Genomic DNA, 23,218 nt, shown 5'->3' with positions numbered 1-23,218 from the left:
GAAAGAGAAATAGGGTTTCACACGCCAGCCTAGGCTTGTGAAAACTTGGTAGTTTAAGATCAATTTCAATTTTAATGGATTTTTTTAACAAAAGTATGTTTTACCTCTTAATAAAGATTCCCCATACTACAATATTTTTAACTGAGTGAAGAAAACAATTCCCATTGGGAGATTAATATTTAATGCTTCTATTTTCTTTTAATCTCTAGAACAGTACTAGGAAAGAGAATTTTTTACCATGTTACTTTGTAGTTGACAATGTTGAAACATAGATAAAATGATGGCCATGTGAAATATATTTAATGAGATATCAATGTAGGTTATCTGACTTAAATATTGTACTCTAGCATTCTATGTAGTTCCTAAACACTTCCTTCTAGACCATGATTAGATCACACTTCCTGGGATGAAGTGCCAACTGGCAACTACAATGATCATTTCTTTGTTTCAGTAAAGATTATCAATACAGCTTACCTTCTCTCAATCTTTCTCCTAACTCCAGTAGGAAGCCAGACACAGTATTTAAGAAAGTGCATTTTTCTGTACAAGACCTTCTTGGATTGAAACTGTGGCTAGCTCCACAGAGTATTTGTGGAGTAAGATTAAGAGCAGATTATCTGCCCAAAAGGAGAATCTTCTAATAAAGGTAAGTTCTTAGAAATTTAAATATTGTTCATATTCTTAAGCAGATCATTCTCACTCATAGCTTTTAATAGAAATATAAAAATAGAAATAATAATAACTAACAATTTCAGGAATACTTTAAGGAAAAACAAATATTAGTGATAAATCCTGTCAAATGTTTGGTTTTCAATTTCTAAAAATAATGCCAAGAGTTATAGTAACTTCACAATTATCACCTCCATCTAAATCCAGGATCTACTGACTATTCTGCTGATATATTTTAATGATATCTAAGACTGAACTGTGAGTAAAGAGATTCATACAGATGTAAGGGAAAAACATATGTTTCTCTTGTCTTTATTTGACTTAGGTTTCTTATGGGTTTGTTTGTTTGTTTGTTGTTCATTTTTGGTCGGTCATGGGGCTTGAACTCTGGGCCTGGGCACTGTCCCTGGGCTCTTCAGTTCAAAGCCAGCACTCTACCACTTGAGCCAAAGCACAACTTCTGGTTTTCTGGTGGTTAACTGGAGATAAGAATCTCATAGTTTCCCTTCCAGGCTGCTTTGAACGGTGATCCTCAGATCTCAGCCTCCTGTGTAACTAGAATTACAGACATGAGCTGCTGGTGCCCAGCTCTCATGCATTTTTAGTCTGCTTTTAAGATAGCATGTCAGCAAAACATATATACAACTGGAGAATCATTACTAGACTTCTTATGTCATAGTCAATGCTTGTACATATACTAGACACAACACTGACCATGAAACAACCTGTCAACTAATGATAGTTGACATTTGCCTTCACATAACTCAGTTGCCATGTGCTATATTGATGAAAAGTATTACCAAATTAAAGCAAAACACTTGTTCCTAATTCACACACTGACAATTGATTTTTGAGAATAATTTGGAATAAAGGCAGATTCATAAATATTTCAGTAGACCAATGGTATTGGAAAGAATATACTGTGAACAATTCTCTTCCTTTTATGTAATTGTAGCAAAATTAATAAAATGATCACATTCTGAAGTTATTTTTAACAATAGCCCAGTCACATTGACAATACCCAGGCACAAATCTATAGACATGTTTGGCAAATTTTAAGCAAACACACCAACAGTACACACACAAAACAAGTTATTTACTGATTTCAAAGGAGTCATTGCCAGAGGCAATAAAAATTCTTCAGAAATGAGACTGGCACTGATGGCTTACACTTGTAATCAGTCCTAGCTACTCAGAAGGCTGAGATCTGAGGATAGCAGTTCAAAGCCAGCCCAAGCAAGAAATTCCATGACTCTCTCTCTCTCTCTCTCTCTCTCTCTCTCTCTCTCTCTCTCTCTCTCTCTCTCTCTCTCTCTCTCTCTCTCACACACACACACACACACACACACACACACACACACACACACAAGTAAGCCAGAAGTGGAGCTGTGACTCAAATGGTAAAATGCTAGCCTTGAGCAGAAAAGCTCAGGGACAGCATCCAAGCCTTGAGTTCAAGCCCCAGGACTGTCACATAAAAGCACACACAAGAAAATCTAAAAAATGTTTTTTTATTTTCAAAATATACTTTCAACAATTATCTCAGTTACTTTTCATAAAATAAAGAATATCACAAAACAACATTGATATATGCATACAATATCTCAAAAATGTCAATCATATCTTTAAAGGATTATAGTGCTGTGATATTTCATCATCATACATAACTAGTATTTAAATCCCCACTAAATTTTCATTTTAAATAAAAGTATTGAAAGACTGCTGTGTGGGCTCAGTTGGCAGAACACTATCCAAGGAACAAAAACATTAGGTTCAAGTCCATCTTAGACCTCAAACAAAATTTGAAACTTGATTTTAAGAAAAATGCTTTTGACAGACTTGACTATTAACAATCATCATTTTCTTTTTTTAAATAAATTTTTATTGTGAAAATACTGTACAGAGGGGTTACAGTTACATGAGCAAGGTAATGAGTACATTTCTTACCAAGCATTGTTGCCTCCTCCTTTGTTTTTCCCCTACCCTCCCTTCCCTTCCACCTCCTCAACTACACTCCCTCCCCCCCCCGCCACTAAATTTTAAAGTTCATTTTTCGACATAGTGTCTTGTACATCTCATTGTGTCAATCTGTATCCCTATTTAAACAATTTGTTTTTTTCCCTTCCCTTTCTCAAATTATAGCAAGTACAGTGAAATCAGGGGTTATACCATTGGGGAGGGACATACAAAGCAACAAAAAAATCACATGGTATCTTATAAATACATTAGACTCAAAAGCAAGAAAGAAAAAAACAATCTTGAGGTTCATTTGTTAGGAAATGGAAAGACTTGGAAAAACTTATATTAAGTGAAGTAAGCCAGGCCCAAAGAAACATAGGTTCCATGGTTTCCCTTATTTGCAATAACTAGTATGTGTCTGGGACAAGCAGAAAAGGTCAGATAAGATGATGTTAAGTGAAATAACAATCATTATTTTCTTACAGGCATAACATTAAAGAATGAAAAACTTCACTTGCCTCTTGGGCCTTTTGGCCCTCATTTCATGTTTCATGGTAAGTTTCCTCAATCCCAAATATCTTTGATTTATTTCTTCCTAATTATAACCTCATTTTCAAGCTGTTGATCATAGTTGTCTTCTTTTTATTTCCTCTTCTTATTTGTCTGTGACTACTGTGATGGTGGGCAGGAGGGAACAATAGATGGAAATAAGAGGAAGACAAGAGGTTAGGTAAAATTTGGAGAAGCTATCTCTTATCTAGAGAAGAGAGAGAAGGAGGAAGGGGGAACCCAGGTTTCTCCAATTCCCACATTTAACTCATATCCACTATAAAAATTTTTAAAGAAAATGCTCTCAGCTCAAAATGTAGAGCATTGGCCACTACTTTGTACAATCAAAGAAAGATACTAATCACAAAATAGTGATAGTTCTACATTAGATTGTTATTAACAATACTAGACATAATATGTAGACCTACTGATTCGACACTGAAACTATACCAATCTGAAACACAGCCCTTGAAAAATAATGCTGAGGTGTGGAAAAAGTAAATTATAAAAGTATTTTATGAAAATGTATGTAACATCATCAAATAATGAATTGGCAAGAAAAAGATTTCACTCACTTTGTATTTTAACACTCAAGATCAATCCCATTGTAAGCAAATTGCTCATGAATTTGTAAAAATAAAAAAATTCTGCTCAGAAATTTATAAACTTAATTGGAAATTATTTTTTAATATTTAACTTAAAACATATTTACAACTTTTGTGGACATTTATAACTCTTTAAGGGTATACTTAGAATGAAGATTCTCTATTGTCTATCATTTGAACTAGTCACTACTACTCTTATCTAGTTCTAAACTAATTCTTTAATAATGTATAGTAAGTGAAATATGTTCTCTTTCTAATTTATTTTTAAGCTAATTAAAACCAAATTTATTGATATACTTCAGAAAAGCATGAAATTCTCCCTACTGATTAACTGATTACATATTAAATCAATATTTGCACTAATTATACTTTTCCATGAACTTGATTTATAACGAGGATCATAATAAATGTATTTCAAATATAATGTGTACTAAAAGACTGAAATTAGTAGGTGTCAAAGAAGAAAATAAAAAAGCAAATAACACTTTAAAAGCCTGCTCTGAAAAAAGCATATTAATTGATAGAATTTTGGATAATTCATCTTTCAAGAAGTTCAAGTAGGATAGAGTACTCAAAAGCATTCATAAGTACCTAACCTCCAACTCCTCAGGTAAGGGAAAAAATACCTTTCATTTGTTTAAAGATTTGACGTTGAATAAAGAATGAAAAGATGTCACTGTGTTCTGCTTAGATTTCCTCAGAGCCCATGCAAAGTAAGGTTGAAAAGGAGGGAAAGGAGAAATGAAGAGACATAAATGGATAAATACACTAAAATAGGTATCCCATGTGATACAGCTATCAAAGAGGTATCACATATAATAATTATGTCAGTATTACACAGATATCATCACATATGACTCAGACATAGGATAGGAAAGAATTCAAGTTAAACGAGGGATACCATGAGATTCTACCTTTTTGAAAAAACATACATGGACAACTTGGTTCCAGTAAACCAGTTTTCATCATAGCATATATATGCATGTTTTCTGATGTTGCAATTTAGTTTAAGATTTGTAAATGCCATTTGGAAAAGATCTTGCTGGTCAGGCTCTAATGAAAGCAGAATGCCCCCCCAAAAAAAAGATTCTAAGCATCAGACATTAGCTTCATTAACTAATGCTTAAATAAGGATTCAAACAGCAAAGCCAGAAAATACACATTTTTATAACTAAATAATTTAGCATTCCTCTCAGAATTATTTCCTCAACTAATAACTAAATTCATCCATTGAGTAGGTTTTGGTCCCTATAATTAATAGGCTAACATAATGATAATAATGATAGTAAAAGCTACCACTTAAGGCATACTTGTTCCATGCCAGGACGTATATTACAAAAATACATTACATAATCTTTTTTAGTGATCCAATGTGTTGCTTACTAATAACTGGGATTAATAAAGTCTGTTAACAAAATTTTAAAGCTCAGAATATCCAGTTCATTATTTCATTTTTGATAAGCCTATCCTCTCTAAAAGAATTAGCCCCCAAGTTCAAATCTTAAAAAGAAGATTTTTGCATTATTTTCTTCTTGTTCTTTTTGGCAGTCATAGAATTTGAACACAGGGCCCTTGTACTTGCCACCCGAGTCATACTTCCAGCTCTTTCTGCTTTAGCTATTTTTCAAATGGTCTCATGCTTTTTAACCAGAGCCAAGCGTCAGACTACAAACTACAGGTGGGATTATAGACGTATCTCTGGTTTGTTTTTGAAGTAGGTCTCACTTTCTGGTGCCCAGTCTGGCCATAAACTGCAATCCCCCTCTCTCTACCTCCCAAGGAGCTAGGAGCCACCATATGCCTGAGCCATCATACTTAGTTTATGGTCACATCATTTTTATAAAGTTATAGAGTTCACTACAATTTGGCATGTGAAAAAGGTTAGTTATTTGTGTTCTGGATTCATAAAAAACATCATTAGTCCCATGAAGGTAGCTCATGCCTATAAGCCTAGCTACTCAAGATGCTGAGAGCTGAGGATAGTTGACCAAAGCCAACCCAGCCTGGAAAGCCCTAGACTCTTTTTTTTGGTGGGGGAGGGGTGGTCAGGTCTTGGGGCCTGAACTCTGGGCCTGGGCACTGTCCCTCAGCTCTTCAGCTCAATGCTAGCACTCTACCACTTGAGCCACAGCGCCACTTCCGGTTTTTTTCTTTTTGCTTATGTGGTGCTGAGGAATCGAGCTCAGGGCCTCATGCATGCAAGGCAAGAGCTCTACCACTGAGCCACCTTCCCAGCCCATGCCCTAGACTCTTATCTCCCATTAACCACCAGAAAACTAGAAGTGGCACTGAGGTTCACAGCACAAGTCTTGAGCAAAAGAACTCAGGGACAGCGCTCAGGCCCTTAGTTCAAGCCTCATGATGAAAAGAAAATTAATTTTTTTTTAATTTTACAGCATTGGTAGGAATAAGAAAGTGGTAAAAACAGAAAGTTTAGTATAGCTTTCCCATTAGGGAACTGGCTAGGAACTGAAAGAGATCATCCAGTGATAATGACAGGAGTGCACTGGGTTGAGAAACAGATTCTTTAATATATGAACTATTAATTAATATTATAGTCTAAAAAGATCCAGAGATTAGAAAAAGGCCTGAGATACAAGTGAAAGATGATAATTAAGAGTAAGTAGAAGTAGAGACAAAATATAAGCAAAAGGGTAGAAGTATAGACAGAAGTATAGATAGTATAAGCAAAGAAGCTGTTTGTAAACAGTAAGAAGGATCAACTGCATACCAGTGAATTTAATGTGTGTGAAAAGTTCTCAAAGTAGTTTTGTGAGATAAACAAGATCACTTCTCTTGCTGGAGAGGAAAACAAGATGATAGAGAAGTATAGCTGTTGAGAAGATGGCATTTAAGGGAAAAATAGTAAAGAATGATAAAGGATTTAATAGAGCTGAGACACAGATAAAGGTATTTTGGTGGTTTATGTCTCCTACTAGATTTTAGACTCATGAAAGAAAAGGTTCATATCTTCAGGGTTTTTCTTTAGCCTCTAGAAAATTATGTTGCCTATAACAGTTTTCTACTAAATAGGTATGTATTTAATTACTTTCACTGCATTTTGGAACTTAATACTTTAAAAAAATCTAAAGCTATCCAGTACATTTCATTTTTTATTCTGTATTGTACAGTTACACAATAAAGTAATAGGCTTAGAAGTATTCAGTGAACTACTCAGTTAAGTGGATAAATGTATTATTTAAACGTTCCGGGTTTGCCTTCCTGCTGTTTAAATCAATTTTTTTTCTGATTCTTCTGTCATTGTGAATATAACTGTGCAATTGAAACAAACTTATTTTTGCAATGTATGATATCGTAGGATATGGGTTTTTTTTGCTTCTGTCTGCAATATTAAATCATTTTCCTAATTTAAAAAAAAAAAGTTCTCATCACTAAATCACAGTCAATGTCCAAGCATTTCATTCCCACAATTTCACAAGGTAATTGTTTCAGAAGAATAAAAGCTTTAAGGATTAGAAAAACTTACCTAGTGACCTGGGCTTTGTAAGATGAAATCTTGGATTTACACCTAGGCCTACCTGCTTGCAACTCCTCCTTTCCCAAGAAGGTGCAGAATAGGTCTTTGATTTTGATTTATAATGCCATCATTCCGCTTTTGTGAGAGCTTTGGGGTGGAAAAGTAAAGTAACAACTCTGTTTGTGTGTGTGAGAGAGAGAGAGAGAGACAGAGAGACAGAGAGACAGAGAAAATACTGTACAGAGGGGTTACAATTACATGGGCAAGATAATGAGTACATTTCTTATCAAGCATTGTAGCCTCCTCCTTTGTTTCCCCTTCCCATCCCTTCCCATCCTCCCCCTTCCACCCAATCCTCCCCGCTCCCAAAAGTTCGTTTTGGACATAACGACTTGTACTTCTCATTGTTGCAACCAGTCCACCTGGATCCCTATTTAAACGATTTGTTTTTCCCCTTCCCCTCCACAAATTATACCGACATCAAATACAGTGAAAGCACAGGTTATACTGTGGGGGAGGGATATACAAAGCAACAAAGAAATAAAATTATAAATGTGTCAGAAACAATCGCATGAAAGAAAAAAAACATTTGAATACATATCTTAGGGTTCATTTCCCTAACATCACCTTATCTGACCTTTTCTGCTTGACTCTAGTATATTTGCAATATACTAGATATTGCAAATAAGGGAAAACATGGGACCTATGTTTCTTTGGGCCTGGCTTACTTCACTTAATATAATTTTTTCCAAGCCTTTCCATTTCCTAACAAATGGGGCAATGTCATTCTTTCTGATGGAGGCATAGAATTCCATTGTGTATATATACCACATTTTCTTGATCTATTCATCTACTGAGGGGCATCTGCGTTGGTTCCATATCTTAGCTATAGTAAATAGTGCTGCAATAAACATAGTCGTGCTGGTAGCTTTAGTGTGGTCTTGTTTGTAAACATTTGGGTAAATGCCTAAAAGTGGGATTGCTGGGTCATAGGGGAGCTCTATGTGGAGTCTTTTGAGTACCCTCCATACTGCTTTCCAAAGTAGTTGAACAAGTTTATAAAGTAACAACTCTTGGATTGACTTCCTTTCTTCTGGTTTGTCCAGGTAGTCCCTCTGGACATTGATCTCCATTTAAGAATATTTTTTAAAGGTAGTCCCTTTATTAGGAAAGAGGAGGGATTACCACTATCTAAAGCCTGCAGATCATAGAGCATGTTGTCACCTTTAATTCATGTTTAGTACTATTCTAAGTTCCCAAACCCCTAGAAGGAAGTTTTCTATCACCACTTTTTTTTTTCCATCATGGGGCTTGAACTCTGGGCCTGGGCACTATCTCTCAGCTCTTCAGCTCAAGGTTAGTGCTCTACCACTTGAGCCACAGAGCCACTTCCAGTTTTCTGTTGGTTTATTGTAGATAAGAGTCTCACTGACTTTCCTACTTGGGCTGGCTTTGAACCATGATCCTCAGATCTCAGCCTCCTCAGTAGCTAAGATTACAGGCATGTACTACCAGCACCTGGCCCTACTTTTTTACAATTAACTAAAATGTATGTGTTTATGTATTTTCCAATATTTAGCAATTAGCATCAATTAGCTGTACCAGGAGGTTTCATTTTGTTTTTTTTGTTGTTGTTTTGTTTATTTTTTTAGTTAAGAGGTTTCATTTTGATATACATACAATGTACCTTGATCCAACTCATCCCTCTGTCCCTCTCCTTCATCTCCCTTCCCTTTGCCCAAATAAATCTCAACAAACTTCATTTTTCCATTTTAAAACATGTATTGTATCTGAAATGTTTTGACTATTTTCACCCTTCTTCTCCCTCTCCATTCATCCTCTTCCCTCTCAAACGTGTGTATGCGCACGCGCATATAATTGAATGTTTCTACCTGTGAGACAATTTTTTGATAGTTTTTTTTAATTTATTTTATTTTATTTGAGAACATACTGTACAGAGGGGCTACAATTACATGGGCAGGATAATGCATACATTTCTTACCAAGCATTGCAGCCTCCTCCTTTGTTTACCCTTCACCTCCCTTCCCAGCCTCCCCCCTCCCCCCCATCCAATTATACCCCCCTCTCCCCTCCACACCGACATTGTAAAGCTGGTTTTGACATGACATTTTGTACTTCTCATTGTTGCAACAGGTCCACCTGAATCCTTAAACGACTTGTTTGTCCCCATCTCCTCCACATGTTATACTGACATCAAATATAGTGAAAGCGGGGGTTACACTGTGGGGGAGGGACATACAAAGCAACAAAGAAATAATCTTATAAGTGCGTTAGAAACACATGCATGAAAGAAACGAAAACATTAAAATACATATTTAAGGGTTCATTTTCCTAACATCACATTATCTGACCTTTCCCGCTTGACTCATACCTATACTAGATATTGCAAATAAGGGAAACCATGGGACCTATGCTTCTTTGGGCCTGGCTTACTTCACTTAATATAATTTTTTCCAAACCTTTCCATTTCCTAACAAATGGGGAAATGTCATTCTTTCTGATGGAGGCAAAGAATTCCATTGTGTATATATACTACCTGTGAGACAATTTTAAGAAATTGTGTTGGGGAAGAGAATGTTAGAATGAGTAATATAAAATACACTGAAGAAAATGAAGCTCACTTGAAAGTTGTTGAGGTATTAGGAATGGTAAAAATGATAATAAATGAGGAAGTCAAATTGTTGAAAGTACTGTATATACATATGTGAAATACCATTCTAAAACTCTAATTAGCATACACTAAAAAATTAATGATGAAAATGATTAATTTTTATGCTTTTCTATCCTAGGTAAAAAAAAGTTTTTGTATTTTTTGTATAACAATTTATGGTTATAAACTTCCTTTTTGGGTACTTGTTTAGCTATGTCCCACAAGTTTGGGCATGTTGTGTTTCCATTTTCATTTGTTTCAAGAAAGTCTTAGTTTCCTTATTCTTCAATGACATTATTTGTTAAGTGACATGTTGTCCAATCTCTATGAATTTCTGTCACATTTTCTTGTTTACTCATAGTTTACTCCTTTGTGGTAAGAAAAAAAATACATGATATGTTAAGACTCATTTTGTGGCCTAATAATGCATGGTATGTTCTAGACAATATCTCATATGTTGATGAAAAAACTGTGGATTAGTTTTTAGATGAAATGTTTTTAAATTTTCTGTTAAGTAGAATGGGATCTACAGTATAGTTTCACTGATGTTTCATTTTTTAATTTTCTCTCTGATGACCTGCCCACTGATGAAAGCATAGCACTGAAGACTTATACCATTATTCTATTCGATCCTGTCTCCCTTTAGATCTAGTCACTTTTCATAAATTGGGTGTTCTGGGATTGTGTATACTTTTACACTTATATCTTCCTGTAGAAATTAGTCCTTGATCATTTTAAAATAAACTACATTGTTCTATAGGTTTTATTTTTATTCAGCTTATGTTTGTATGTATATTTGCATATAACATATTTTCCATCCTTTCACTTTCAGTCTATGTGTCTTAACTGTTGAAGTGGGTTTCTTGTAGGTATATACACTCAGCCAATCTGTATCTTTCAATTGAGGAATTTACTCCACTTAATGTCAAGTTATTATTAATAACTACGGATTTTTTTCTTGCTAATTGTTAAATTTCTTCTGTTTCTTTTGAATATGTTTTGTTCTATTCTTGTTCATCTTTAGCTCAGTATGTAGTGATGAGGTTTTGTTTCTGTTCTACTTCTCTGCAATTCAATGGGTTTCATACTCTCATATGTTTTATAATGAAGGTAGCTATCTTTTCATTATAGATGTAGGAGTCCCTTAAATTTCATTTGTAAAACCAATGCAGTGGTAATGAAGGCCTTCAGTTTCTGCTTGTCATTAAAAGCCCTTCTTTCTCCTTCATGTCTGGAGGATATCTTTTCTGGAAATAATATTGGTTGACAATGATTTTCTTTCATAATTTGGCATGTATCATTCAATTCCCACCCATTCCATAAAATTTCTGTGGAGAAATCTGCTGCTAGTCTGGTGAAAGTTCTCTTAAATATGACTTGGCATTTTTGTTTGTTTGTTTGTTTGTTTTTTGGAATCCGGTCATGGGGCCTGAACTCTGGGCCTGGGCACTGTCCCTCAGCTCTTCAGCTCAATGCTAGCACTCTACCACTTGAGCCACAGCACCACTTCCTGCTTTTTTTCTTTTTGCTTATGTGGTGCTGAGGAATCGAACCCAGGGCCTCATGCATGCAAGGCAAGCACTCTACCACTGAGCCACCTTCCCAGCCCATGACTTGGCATTTTTGTCTTAGTTTCATTTTGGCTTATACATTTGAAAGTTTGGTTTTCATGTCCCTTAATTGGGATCAGTTTTTATGGCCATGGGGTCCTATAGGCCTCTTATACCTAGATGTGCATAGCTTGTTTAACATTTGGAAAGTTTTCAACTATTAATTCATTAAATCACATGTAGAAAGACAAATGCCACATGTTTTCTTTCATAGATAGGTTTCTTAACTCAGAATTTATATTTGTAATATAAATGTTGAAAAGATCATGGAGAAGGTGAATAAATGTATATTAGTAAATAACTGGTACCAAAATGCAGTTGTAAAGAAGCAATAAGTTCTCCTGGGCTTTCAGCCCAGGAAAAAAGCAATTTATCAAGAGCACTTCTCTAGTAAGAATAAGGCCCTGAGTTTGTATTCCCATACCATGTTTAAAAAAGTAATGAGTTCTAGTGTTCTGATGGCTAATGGATGACAATAGCTCATAATAACCAAACCACACCTTCTAACCATGAGTTATTGTTGCATGTTAATAAAAATAGAGCAGTATATGGTAGTACATGTCAATTTGGGTCTTTCACTATAACTACTCAAGATTTAGCCAAATATCTAGCAAGACCATATCTATAAAAAATAAGCAAAGCATGGTAGTTCATACCTATAATCATGCAACTGGAGAGATAGAGGAAGATTCCAGTGTGAAGCTGACCTAGGCAAAGGTTTAAGACTGTCAAAAACAAACTAAAACAGAAATGACTGGGGACATGGTTCAAGTGGTAGTCTTCAAACCCTACTATTACCAAAACAAAAAATAAGATGAAGATATTAACTCCCTAATATGATCATCATATACTGTATACATATACAGAATTATCACACTTTACAAATTCATATAATTAAAATTAATTTTAAATACCTTTCACAAAAAGTAAATCTACTAATATTTGAACTTTGAATCATTGCTTTCGGTTTTCTTTCTATCCCCACAGCCCAGTGAGAGTCATGAAAGCCACGGGCGACCACACCAACGCAATTACAAAGAAGTTGCTCATTTCCTCAAGCTACTATCAAGACTAGAAGGAGGCTATCCTCCTCCTAATTACCCACATTTTGCTGAATCACATCATTTTGACCACATCCCAGAGGAAATGCAACAATTTCTTCCACCTCCCTGTTATCCATGGTTAACATCCTTTCGATCCCTTAAAAAACATAGACATCAACGGTGGGAACAGATTTCAAATCATTTTTATGGAAGAAAGATGAAACCTTGCTTTCCAGCATTTCCTATGCCAAGACCCCCACCCCCTCCTTTTCCTCTTCCCCCTCCTTTTCACCCCCCTATTCCTAGCCCCAAACCTGAAATACAAACAACCACCACAACCACCACAGTTGAGACCACAACTGCACAAGAAACCACCACAGCAGTCACCACTACTCCAGCCACAGAACCCACCCCAGCAGTCACCACTACTCCAGCCACAGAACCCACCCCAGAATCCACTTCTTCAGCCATAGAGTCCACCACTCCCACTACCAGACCAACTCTTAATGAGGATACAACCCAAGGGACAAGCAACCCTCTCCCTACCCCTACTCCAGATAATCCAACTACAGCAGATAATATCATCAGGGCTTTTTTGGAGGCAATAGCTAATATTTTTAATAATATTGTTGGCAATCAACCATAGAGCCCACCATGGCCACTATCACTCCAAAAACTACTGAGGACCTGACCCAAAAGATAACCAACTCCCCCACTCCTATTCAAAATAATACAACTATATCAAATCAGAATTTAATCAAAACTTTATAGGAGAAACTGTTTGAAGATGTAAAAAAAAACATATTCTCTAACTGCTTTTAGCTCTTAGGTAAAATGATGGAATCAATTTAGACCTAGCCAGCAAACCAAACAAATAAAATCAACTTGAGCAATAATATAAATCTATTGGTGCCACTATGATTTCCACATTACAGTATATTTTATCAACTATTATGAACTAATAAATTGGGTTCCTAGAAGGAAATAGAAACCTTTTAATAGCAGGATTAAGGAAATAAACAATGGATGTTGGGATTAAGTTCTCTGTTTAGGCATAGTGGAGCTACTATAGTGGTTAGATTTAGCAGATCAATGAAAAAACACCATCATACCAGAGACGGAGTAAAAATTGAGAAAGTGGAGGAAAAACCATTTGACAGGATCTGTTATTGTGCAGTGATATACCAGTGTCCAGAAGAAGAAATGGAATCATTCCCCTACCTCTCTTCTCATCTATTTTATCAGCAAAACCTTACCAAAAGCTCACAGTAAAGGGGACCTGTTTGTTAGAATTGCATGGCAATCCTCCCCATATACAGAATCAATCATAAAAAGATAAGACTACTCATGAGAATTTATTCTCATAGCCAGCACCACAACTATCCCCACTCAACATCTGTGAGAAGTTAATGGGCAAGGAAAAATATGAATACTCCCAACTTCCTACACAGAAAGTGCCACAGATGAAAGAAAGATGAATTATATAATATTTGTTGCTTTCTCTAAGATTAATATATGCATTGGGTGATTAAAAATATAAATTAAAAGGTTTTTAATATATAAAATTAGAAACAAATACATAAAATATAAAATAGATACTCATAAATATGAAATAAAATAGATTTGAACTTTTTAAAGGTATCCTCTTGGATGTAGAACAGCCCGTAAATATTTTTTAAAAAGAGAGATTAAATCAAAACAAGATGATATAATGACTCTCCAGCTTTTATCATTCATCAGTTTTAACAAATGCCCATGGCAAAAAAGAATGTTAACGAAACTGAAGATCACAATATCTCTCATTATATATCTATAGTATAGAAATGAGAAAAGATGTGCTGAAGAGAATAGGAAATAGAGTCTTACATTATCTGTACCACCACTCTCACAACCACAGACAACATAGTGTGGAGAGAGATCCTGTGCATTTGGGAGACAGAAGCGAACTGACAGTAGAACTATCTTGGATGACATTAACAGGCCGGGCACATCAATACCCAGAACCAGAAAGGTCCCTACAGCTCCAGAATTCAAGTTGCTGTTAACATGCAGCTTCTAGACTTAACTCTCCCTCCACTCCAATGTTTTAGACTTGCATGTTAGATAAGATCTTTGATCTATATCATGGCCAGACCAACTTCAGAAGCCCATGGTTCCTAAAAGCCCTCAGTAGCATGTCTGTCCTAGAAGAAATATGTTCCAAGGTAGCCTTTGGAGATAAAGGCTGCAGGTTCACCCAAGCAGACTGAATCAGCAGGTATGCATAAAGAGATTCAGACTCTAGGCTGTAACTACCTGCTGACTCAGGCACTAGGCCACCCATCAGAAGGAAACTGACTCAGGAACCACACTACACAACCCTCTTAAGATCTCTGAAGCCAGACGCCAGGGGACTCAGGCCTGTAATCCTAGCTACTCAGGAGGCTGAGATCTGAGGATCGTGGTTCAAAACAAGCCTAGGCAGGAAAGTCCATGAGACTCTTATCTCCAATAAACCACTAGAAAACCGGAAGTGGTACTGTGGTTCAAGCAGTAGAGCACTAGCCTTGAGCTGAAGATCTCAGTCAGGGACAGTGCCCAAGCCCAGAGGTCAAGCCCCACGACTGAAAAAAAAAAAAATTCTGTAAAGGATGAATATCAAAAGATTTTGTCAAATACAACTAGTTGTAAAAAGCTGACACAAATGCCCACTTCTTCTTCAAATGTGTAGATAGCAATGTACAGCACAGGATCAAGAACAATTAGTGATGAGATGAAACAAGATGGAAGCTAATAGATATACCAAGTTTGAACCATAACTAGTGCTTGGTTTTAGTACAATAAAAATAAAAGATGCATTTTAAAAAGGCAGAAAGATGCTCATATCACTTCTCCCAAAATTCCAAGAGGTAGAGGATTAAAAAGAGGCCTCCAAGGTGGGAAAGAGAGGATATTAGGTCTAAACTTTAGACTTGAAACCCACGACAAAGATTACCACAATGAAATGCACTACCAGACAAAGTCCCATAACCCCTACCCTATATCTGTACCAGTAGACTAAGACACTGGAATTATCAGCTAGGTAGCAAAAGACTTCCTGTACCATACATTCTCTAATTACCAACAGTAGAGTAGGGAGCAAGAAAAAGCCAACCCCAAAATTCGTACATTGAAAGTCATCATAAAAAATTTTAAAAAGGAAAGAAAATCAGCCAGGTGCTAGCTACTTAGGAGTCTGTGATTTGAGGATCACGGTTCAAAGCCAGCTGGGACAAGAAGGTCTGTGAAACTCTTATCTCCAACAAAATATTCAGAAAAGCCACAAGTGGTACTGTGGCTCACGTGGTAGAGCACTAGCCTTGAGAACAGAGAGGCTCAGGGACAGAGCTCAGGCCACAGGACCAATAAAAAAAAAAAATCCACCAGACTTCTAAAGAAGAAGGCCTAATGTCAAGCTTCTAAAACTATCCCATAAAATAGAAAATAAAGGAGTTATATTGAACTCATTCTACAAAGCCAGTATTATCCTAATGAAAAACCAGATAGCACAACAGAAAAATTTAATTACAATTTCCTTGAAAAACATGTCCATAAAACATACTAAAGCTATCAGCACAACTGTTTATTGTAGCATTATTTACCATAGCTAAGATATGGAACCAACCCAGATGCCCCTCAGTAGATGAATGGATCAAGAAAATGTGGTATATATATACAATGGAATTCTATGCCTCCATCAGAAAGAATGACATTGCCCCATTTGTTAGGAAATGGAAAGACTAGGAAAAAATTATATTAAGTGAAGTAAGCCAGCCCCAAAGAAACATAGGTCTCATGGTTTCCCTTATTTGCAATAACTGGTATATGTCTGAGACAAGCAGAAAAGGTCAGATAAGATGATGTTAAATGCCAAAAACTGAGAGAGAACAAGAGATAGGGTGGTATTGTCAAAAAATTGTACTCTTTACCTAACTTATGTAACTGTAACCCCTCTGTACATCACCATTATAATAACAATAAAAAGTAAAATTTAAAAAATCTTAAAAATTAAAAAAAGATGATGTTAAGTGAAATGAACCCCCAGATAAGGACACGAGTGGTTTTTTTCTTTCTTGCTATTGATTCTAATGTATTTATAAGGTACCATGTGATTTTTTTATTGCTTTGTATGTCCCTCCCCCACAGTACAACCCCTGTTTTCACTGTATTTGATGATGGTATAATTTGGGGAGGGGAAGGAAAAAAAAAACAAATTATTTAAATAGAGATACAGGTTGACCCATTGCAACAATGAGATGTACAAGACACAATGTCAAAAGCAAACTTTATAATTTGAGGGGAGAGTGGAGGAAGTGTAGTAGAGGAGGTGGGAGGGAAGGTATGGTAGGGGAAAAACAAAGGAGGAGGCAACAATGCTTGATAAGAAATGTACTCAACAATAAAAAAAAAAAAGAAATGTAATCATTACCTTGCTCATGTAACTGTAACCCCTCTGTACAGTAGTTTCACAATAAAAACTTACTTAAAAAATAGTGAAATAGTTTCAATCTGAACACAATAACACATTAAAAAGCCCATAAACCATGTTTAAGTTGGTTTTACTCCAGAGATGCAAAAAATCAATATATGTTAGTAATTATAATAATACAGCACACAAGTAGAATCAAGGACAAAAATTAACCTTTGACAACTTCCAAATATGTTTCATAAAAAAAGCCCTAAAGAAACTAGAAGGAACATATATCAACCCAATAAATTCTATATAGAATGAACTGGTAGCCAATAAAATTGTTCAAAATGGAGAAAACAAATAATTTTCTCAAAAGTCAGGAACATGACAAAGTTGCCTATTCTCTTTGCTGTTATTCATATAGTATTTAAATTCTTTTTCTTTTTTTTCTTTTTTTTTTTTTTTTGGTCAGTTGTGGGGCCTGATCTTTGGACCTGGGCACTGTCCCTCAGCTCTTCAACTCAAAGCTAGAGCTCTACCACTTGAGCCACAGTGCCACTTTCAGCTTTTTCTGCTTATGTGGTGCTGAGGAATCGAACCCAGGGCATCATGCATGCAAGACATTCTACCACTGAGCCACCTTCTCAGCCCATGCTTAAATTCTTAACTAGGGCAAGAGGAAGAGAAAGAAAGAAAAGGCATACATATAGGAAAAGAAAAAGTAAATTTATTCTATTTTCAGATGATAGCATCATATACTAAAAAGACCCTAAAGAGTCCATTAAAAAATATTAGAACCAGAGGAAGATATTAAATCAACAACAAAAAAGTAGCTTTTATATATACCAATAGCAGCCAGATTAAGAAATATATCAGGAATATAACTCCACTCACAATACCATCCTCCCTAAAAAAATTGAAGAAATAGAAACAAACCTAATTAATGAGATGAAATTCATTAAAAGAAATAAAACACTAAAAAATAATTTGAAGAAGATACTAGAAGATGTAGCTTCATCCACAAAGAAGAAATTATGTCATTTACAGAAAATTGAGCAAATCTGGAATCATCATGATTAGTAAAATAAGCCAGACTCAGAAAAACAAATATACTTTCTTCTCTCTTATGCAGAATCTCATCTCCCAAAAGTGGCATGTGTAATGTAAGGGGAGATTGTGGAGGTGAAAACTAGCTCAAGAGGGGCTTACCTTTGTGATGATACAGAATCTCATCAGGCAAAATTGTTTTAACATTTTTTTTTCCATTCTGTAACTTCTGTTCACATTTTTTATTTTTTATTGTGAACATACTATACAGAGGGGTTACAATTACATGGGCAAGAAAATGAGTACATTTTTATCAAGCATTGTAGCCTCCTCCTTTGTTTACCCTTCACATCCCTTCCCAGCCTTCCCCCCCCACCCAATCCTCCCCCACCCACCCCAAGCAAAGTTGTAAAGTTCGTTTTCGACATTACAACTTGTACTTCTCATTGTTGCAATGGTCCTCCTGTATTCCTATTTAAACGACTTGCTTTTCTCCTTCCCCTCCACAAATTATACCAACATCAAAAAACAGTGAAAGCAGGGGTTATACCGTGAGGGAGGGACATACAAAGCAACAAAGAAATAATCTTATAAATGCGTTAGAAACAAATGCATGAAAAAAAAAACATTTAAATACATATCAAAGGGTTCATTTTCCTAACATCACCTTATCTGACCTTTTCTGCTTGTCTCAGACATATACTAGATATTGCAAATAAGGGAAAACATGGGACCTATGTTTCTTTGGGCTTGGCTTACTTCAATTAATATAATTTTTTCCAAATCTTTCCATTTCCTAACAAATGGGGAAATGTCATTCTTTCTGATGGAGGCATAGAATTCCATTGTGTATGTATACCACATTTTCTTGATCCATTCATCTACTGAGGGGCATCTGGGTTGGTTCCATATCTTAGCTACAGTAAATAATGCTGCAATAAACATAGTTGTGCTGGTAGCTTTAGTGTGGTCTTATTTGTAAACATTTGGGTAAATGCCCAAATGTGGGATTGCTGGGTTATAAGGGAGCTCTATGTGAAGTCTTTTGAGGAACCTCCATACTGCTTTCCAAAGTGGTTGAACAAGTTTACATTCCCACCAACAATGAAGTAAGGTCCCCTTCTGTCCACATCCCCTCCAGCATCTGTTGTTGTTAGAGTTCTTGATTTTTGCCGTTCTAACTGGAGTGAAGTGATATCTCAATGTTGTTTTGATTTGCATTTCTTTTATGGCTAGGGAGATCGAGCATTTCTTCATGTGTCTATTGGCCATCCTTCTTTCTTCTTCAGAGAAGTTTCTCTGTAAGTCTTTAGCCCACTTATTTATTGGGCAGTTGTTTCTTTGAGGATTTGTTGTTCGGGGTTTAATTTTTTGAGTTCCAAGTATATTTTAGATATGACACCCTTGTCCATTGTATGGCTAGTGAAGATCTTCTCCCAATCCATAGGCTTTCTATTGATCTTGCTATCTATGTCCTTTGCCATGCAGAAGCTCTGCAACTTCATGCAATCCCATTTGTCCAACCTTTCTTTGATTTGTTGTGTTTCCAGGTCTCTATTAAGAAAATTTCTGCCTGTGCCAAGGAGACCTAGGGTTTCTCCTATTCCATCCTGTAATGTTTTCAGAGTGTCTGCTTTGACTCCGAGGTCTTCGATCCATTTGGACTTGATTCTGGTGCAGGGTGATATATAAAGATCTTGCTTTAGTTTTCTACAAGTAGTTAACCAGTTTTGCCAGCACCATTTACTGAAGAGGCTGTCTTTCTTCCATTCTATTGTTTTAGCTCCCTTATCGAAGATTAGATGGCTACAGGTCTGTAGGTTCATTTCTGGGTTTTCAATTCTATTCCATTGGTCCTGAGGTCTGTTCTTATGCCAGTACCAAGCTGTTTTGATTACTATGGCTTTGTAGTAGAGTTTGAAATTTGGTATTGATATTCCTCCAGCAGTGTTCTTTCTGTTGAGGAGCGTTTTTGCTATTTGGGGTCTTTTATTGTTCCATATGAATTTTTGGATTGCCTCTTCTATTTCCTTCAAGAATGAGGTTGAATATTGGTAAGTATCGCATTGGATTTGTAGATAGCCTTGGGAAGTATTGCCATTTTCACGATGTTAATCTTTCCAATCCAGGAGCATGGGAGTTTTTGCCACTTTCTAAGTTCTGTCCTGTTTCCTTTTTCAAGTTTTTAACGTTTTCATCATAGAGGTCCTTCCCTTCTTTGGTTAAGTTAATTCCTAGGCATGTTATTTTTTGTGGGGCTATTACAAATGGAGTTGCTTTCCTAATTTCAGCCACGCTTTTCTCATTGTTGGCATACAGAAAAGCCTTTGATTTTGGGGGGTTTAATTTTATACCCTGCTACTTTGCCAAAGTTTTGAATCAGCTTGAGTAATTTGGGAGTGGAGTCTATGGGATTCTTTAAATACAAGATCATGTCATCTGCAAAGAGGGAGAGTTTTATTTCTTCTTTCCCTATTTGGATCCCCTTTATGTTTGCATCTTGTCTTATTGCTGTAGCTAGGCATTCTAATACTAGATTGAAGAGAAGTGGAGAGAGTGGGCATCCTTGTCTTGTTCCTGAGTTAAGAGGAAATGGCTTTAGTTTTTCACCATTAACTATAATGCTGGCTGTAGGTTTGTCATATACAGCCTTTATTGTATTGAGGAATGTTCCATGGATTCCTAATTTTTCCAAAACCTTCATCATAAAGGGGTGTTGGATCTTGTCGAATGCTTTTTCTGCATCTATTGAGATAACCATGTGGTTCTTATTCTTGCTCCTGTTGATGTGATGAATATTAATTGATTTGGTTCACCAGCTTTGCATTCCTGAAATGAATCCTGTTTGATCGTGGTATATGATTTTTTGGATGAATTGTTGAAGTCGATTGGCCAAAATTTTGTTGAGAAGTTTTGCATCAATGTTCATCAAAGAAATGGGTCTATAGTTCTCTTTCTTTGATAAGTCCCTGCCTGGTTTTGGGATGAGGGTTATGATGGCTTCATCGAATGTATTCGGTAGTGAACTTTCTCTTTCAATTTCATTGAAGAGTTGGAGGAGTATTGGTGTGAGCTCTGCTTTGAAGGCCTTGTAGAATTCCGCTCTAAAACCATCTGGTCCTGGACTTTTCTTAGCTGGGAGGTCTCTTATTGCTGTTTCTATTTCAGTGCTTGATATGGGCCTGTAAAGCTGGTTTAACTCATCTTGGTTTAGTTTTGGCATGTCAATATTTGCTAGGAAAAGGTCCATTTCTGTCAAGTTCTCAAACTTATTAGCATAAAGTTTTGAGAAGTATTCCCTTATAATGTTCTGAATCTTGGTTATTTCTGTGGTGATGTTTCCATTCTCATCTCTGAGTTTATTTATTTGGGTGTGTTCTCTTCTTTTTCTGATAAGATTTGCTAAAAGTCTGTCAATATTGTTAAGTTTTTCGAAGAACCAACTCTTTGTTTTGTTGATTCTTTCTATAGTTTTTTGGATTCTAATTCATTTAATTCTGATTTAATTTTAATTATTTCTTTCTGTCTACTGGATTGGATTTTATCTTGCTGCTCTTTTTCAAGGAGGTTCAGATGTGTCATTAAATTGTTAGTTTCAGATCTCTCCAATTTGTTGATGTAGGAACTCAGAGCTATAAACTTGCCTCTGAGTACTGCCTTTGCTGTGTCCCAGAGGAGCTGGTAATTTGTGTGCTCATTTTTGTTGATAGCATGAACATTTGAATTTCCTTTCTAATCTCTTCCATGACCCACTCGTGATTCAGCAGTGTGTTGTTCAGCCTCCATGTGTTACGGGACTTTCTTTGGTGGCTTTTGGTGTTGAGTTCTAATTTTATTACCTTGTGTTTAGAGAGAATGCAAGGTATAACTTCAATGTTTCTGAATTTGGACAAGTTTGCTTTGTGGCCTAAAATGTGGTCTATTTTAGAAAATGTTCCATGTGCTGCTAAGAAAAATGTGTATTCTGATGCTGGTGATGTCTGTTAAATCTAGTTGATCTATGCAGCTGTTTAGATCTGCGGTTTCTCTGTTGAGTTTTTGCCGAATTGATCTATCTAGTGGGGAGAGTGGTGTGTTAAAATCCCCAACAATTAATGTCTTTGGATCTATGTGGGATTTGAGGGAAAGTAGTGTTTGTTGGATAAATTTGGGTGCTCTGTTGTTTGGTGTTTTAACATTTTTTAAGGATTTGTTATATTAATAATGGCTGGAATAACAAGTACTTTAGTAATTTCCACCATATTTCTTTTCAGTTACTGTACCTTACTGGAAAAAGTAAGAGTTGATAAAGAGACAAATTATTCAATCAATTTTTTAGGTGACTGAAATATTGTTTCAAACACTTTCATAACAGACATCAATTGAGCTTGCCCTGGTGTTTAAAAAGTTTCACTCCCCCTTAACAACATTTAGCAAGAGTTAGAAATATGCCAGTAGAGTAATTTTCTCAATAATTGTCTAACATATAAAATAATCTACATTGAAATGATAAATTAATGATTAAACATTCTGTTATCCTCTTTTAAAATGTAGCCCAAACAGAATCATTTCCACACACTTTCTAAGAATATCCATTGATCCTCTTGGTTGTTTGATTCGTTGAGTATATTTGTGTGTCAGTACTGGAACTTGAACTCAAGGCCTGGCAGAAAAGGCTTGAGTAACAAACAGCTACTTCCAGCTTTTTGCTGGTTAGTTGGAGATAAGTTTCTGCTGGGTCTGGCTTTGAACCTTTATCCTCAGATCTCAGTTGCTGACTAGCTAAGATTACAGGTGTGCACAACTAACACCTAGCTTCCCACTGATCCTCTTCTCCACTGCAGAATGACATGTTTCCACACACACACACACATACACACACTTGAATACAATTCCTTTTTATGCTGTATGTTTGTCTCTGGTCCAATATAAAATGCCATCTTTAAGTGTACCTAAAACTTCAGGGACAGACATAAAAATTATGAAAATATCTGTAGTGAATATATAGAGCTCTCTACTCATTCATCAAGATTTGTAGATTAACTTAAATTTTTCTGAACCGAAGCCAGGAGGAAATAATAAACGTGACATAAAAAAGGAAAACCACCAAGCTAAAAGAGGAAAAATAAAGTTAGTTTTAGGAAACTGAAACCAAAGATTCATAGCTGACACAAAAGAT

General features: G+C 35.9%; 1 long non-coding RNA gene across 1 annotated transcript; it reads left to right on the top strand.

Annotated features, from left to right (window-relative positions):
* Window positions 1–540: 540 nt before the first annotated feature.
* LOC138820732 (uncharacterized) lies at window positions 541–13,486 on the top strand. The gene is made up of 3 exons (XR_011369969.1): window positions 541–646; window positions 3,114–3,182; window positions 12,529–13,486. It is a non-coding gene; the product is annotated as an uncharacterized lncRNA (long non-coding RNA).
* The last annotated feature ends 9,732 nt before the right edge of the window (window positions 13,487–23,218 follow it).

Source organism: Dipodomys merriami, unplaced genomic scaffold (assembly GCF_024711535.1).
Source record: "Dipodomys merriami isolate MVZ:Mamm:240054 unplaced genomic scaffold, mDipMer1.0.p SCAF_9, whole genome shotgun sequence".
NCBI lineage: Eukaryota > Metazoa > Chordata > Mammalia > Rodentia > Heteromyidae > Dipodomys > Dipodomys merriami.
The sequence above is the reverse complement of the archived record's forward strand: the minus strand, read 5'-3'. Positions and strand labels throughout refer to the sequence as shown.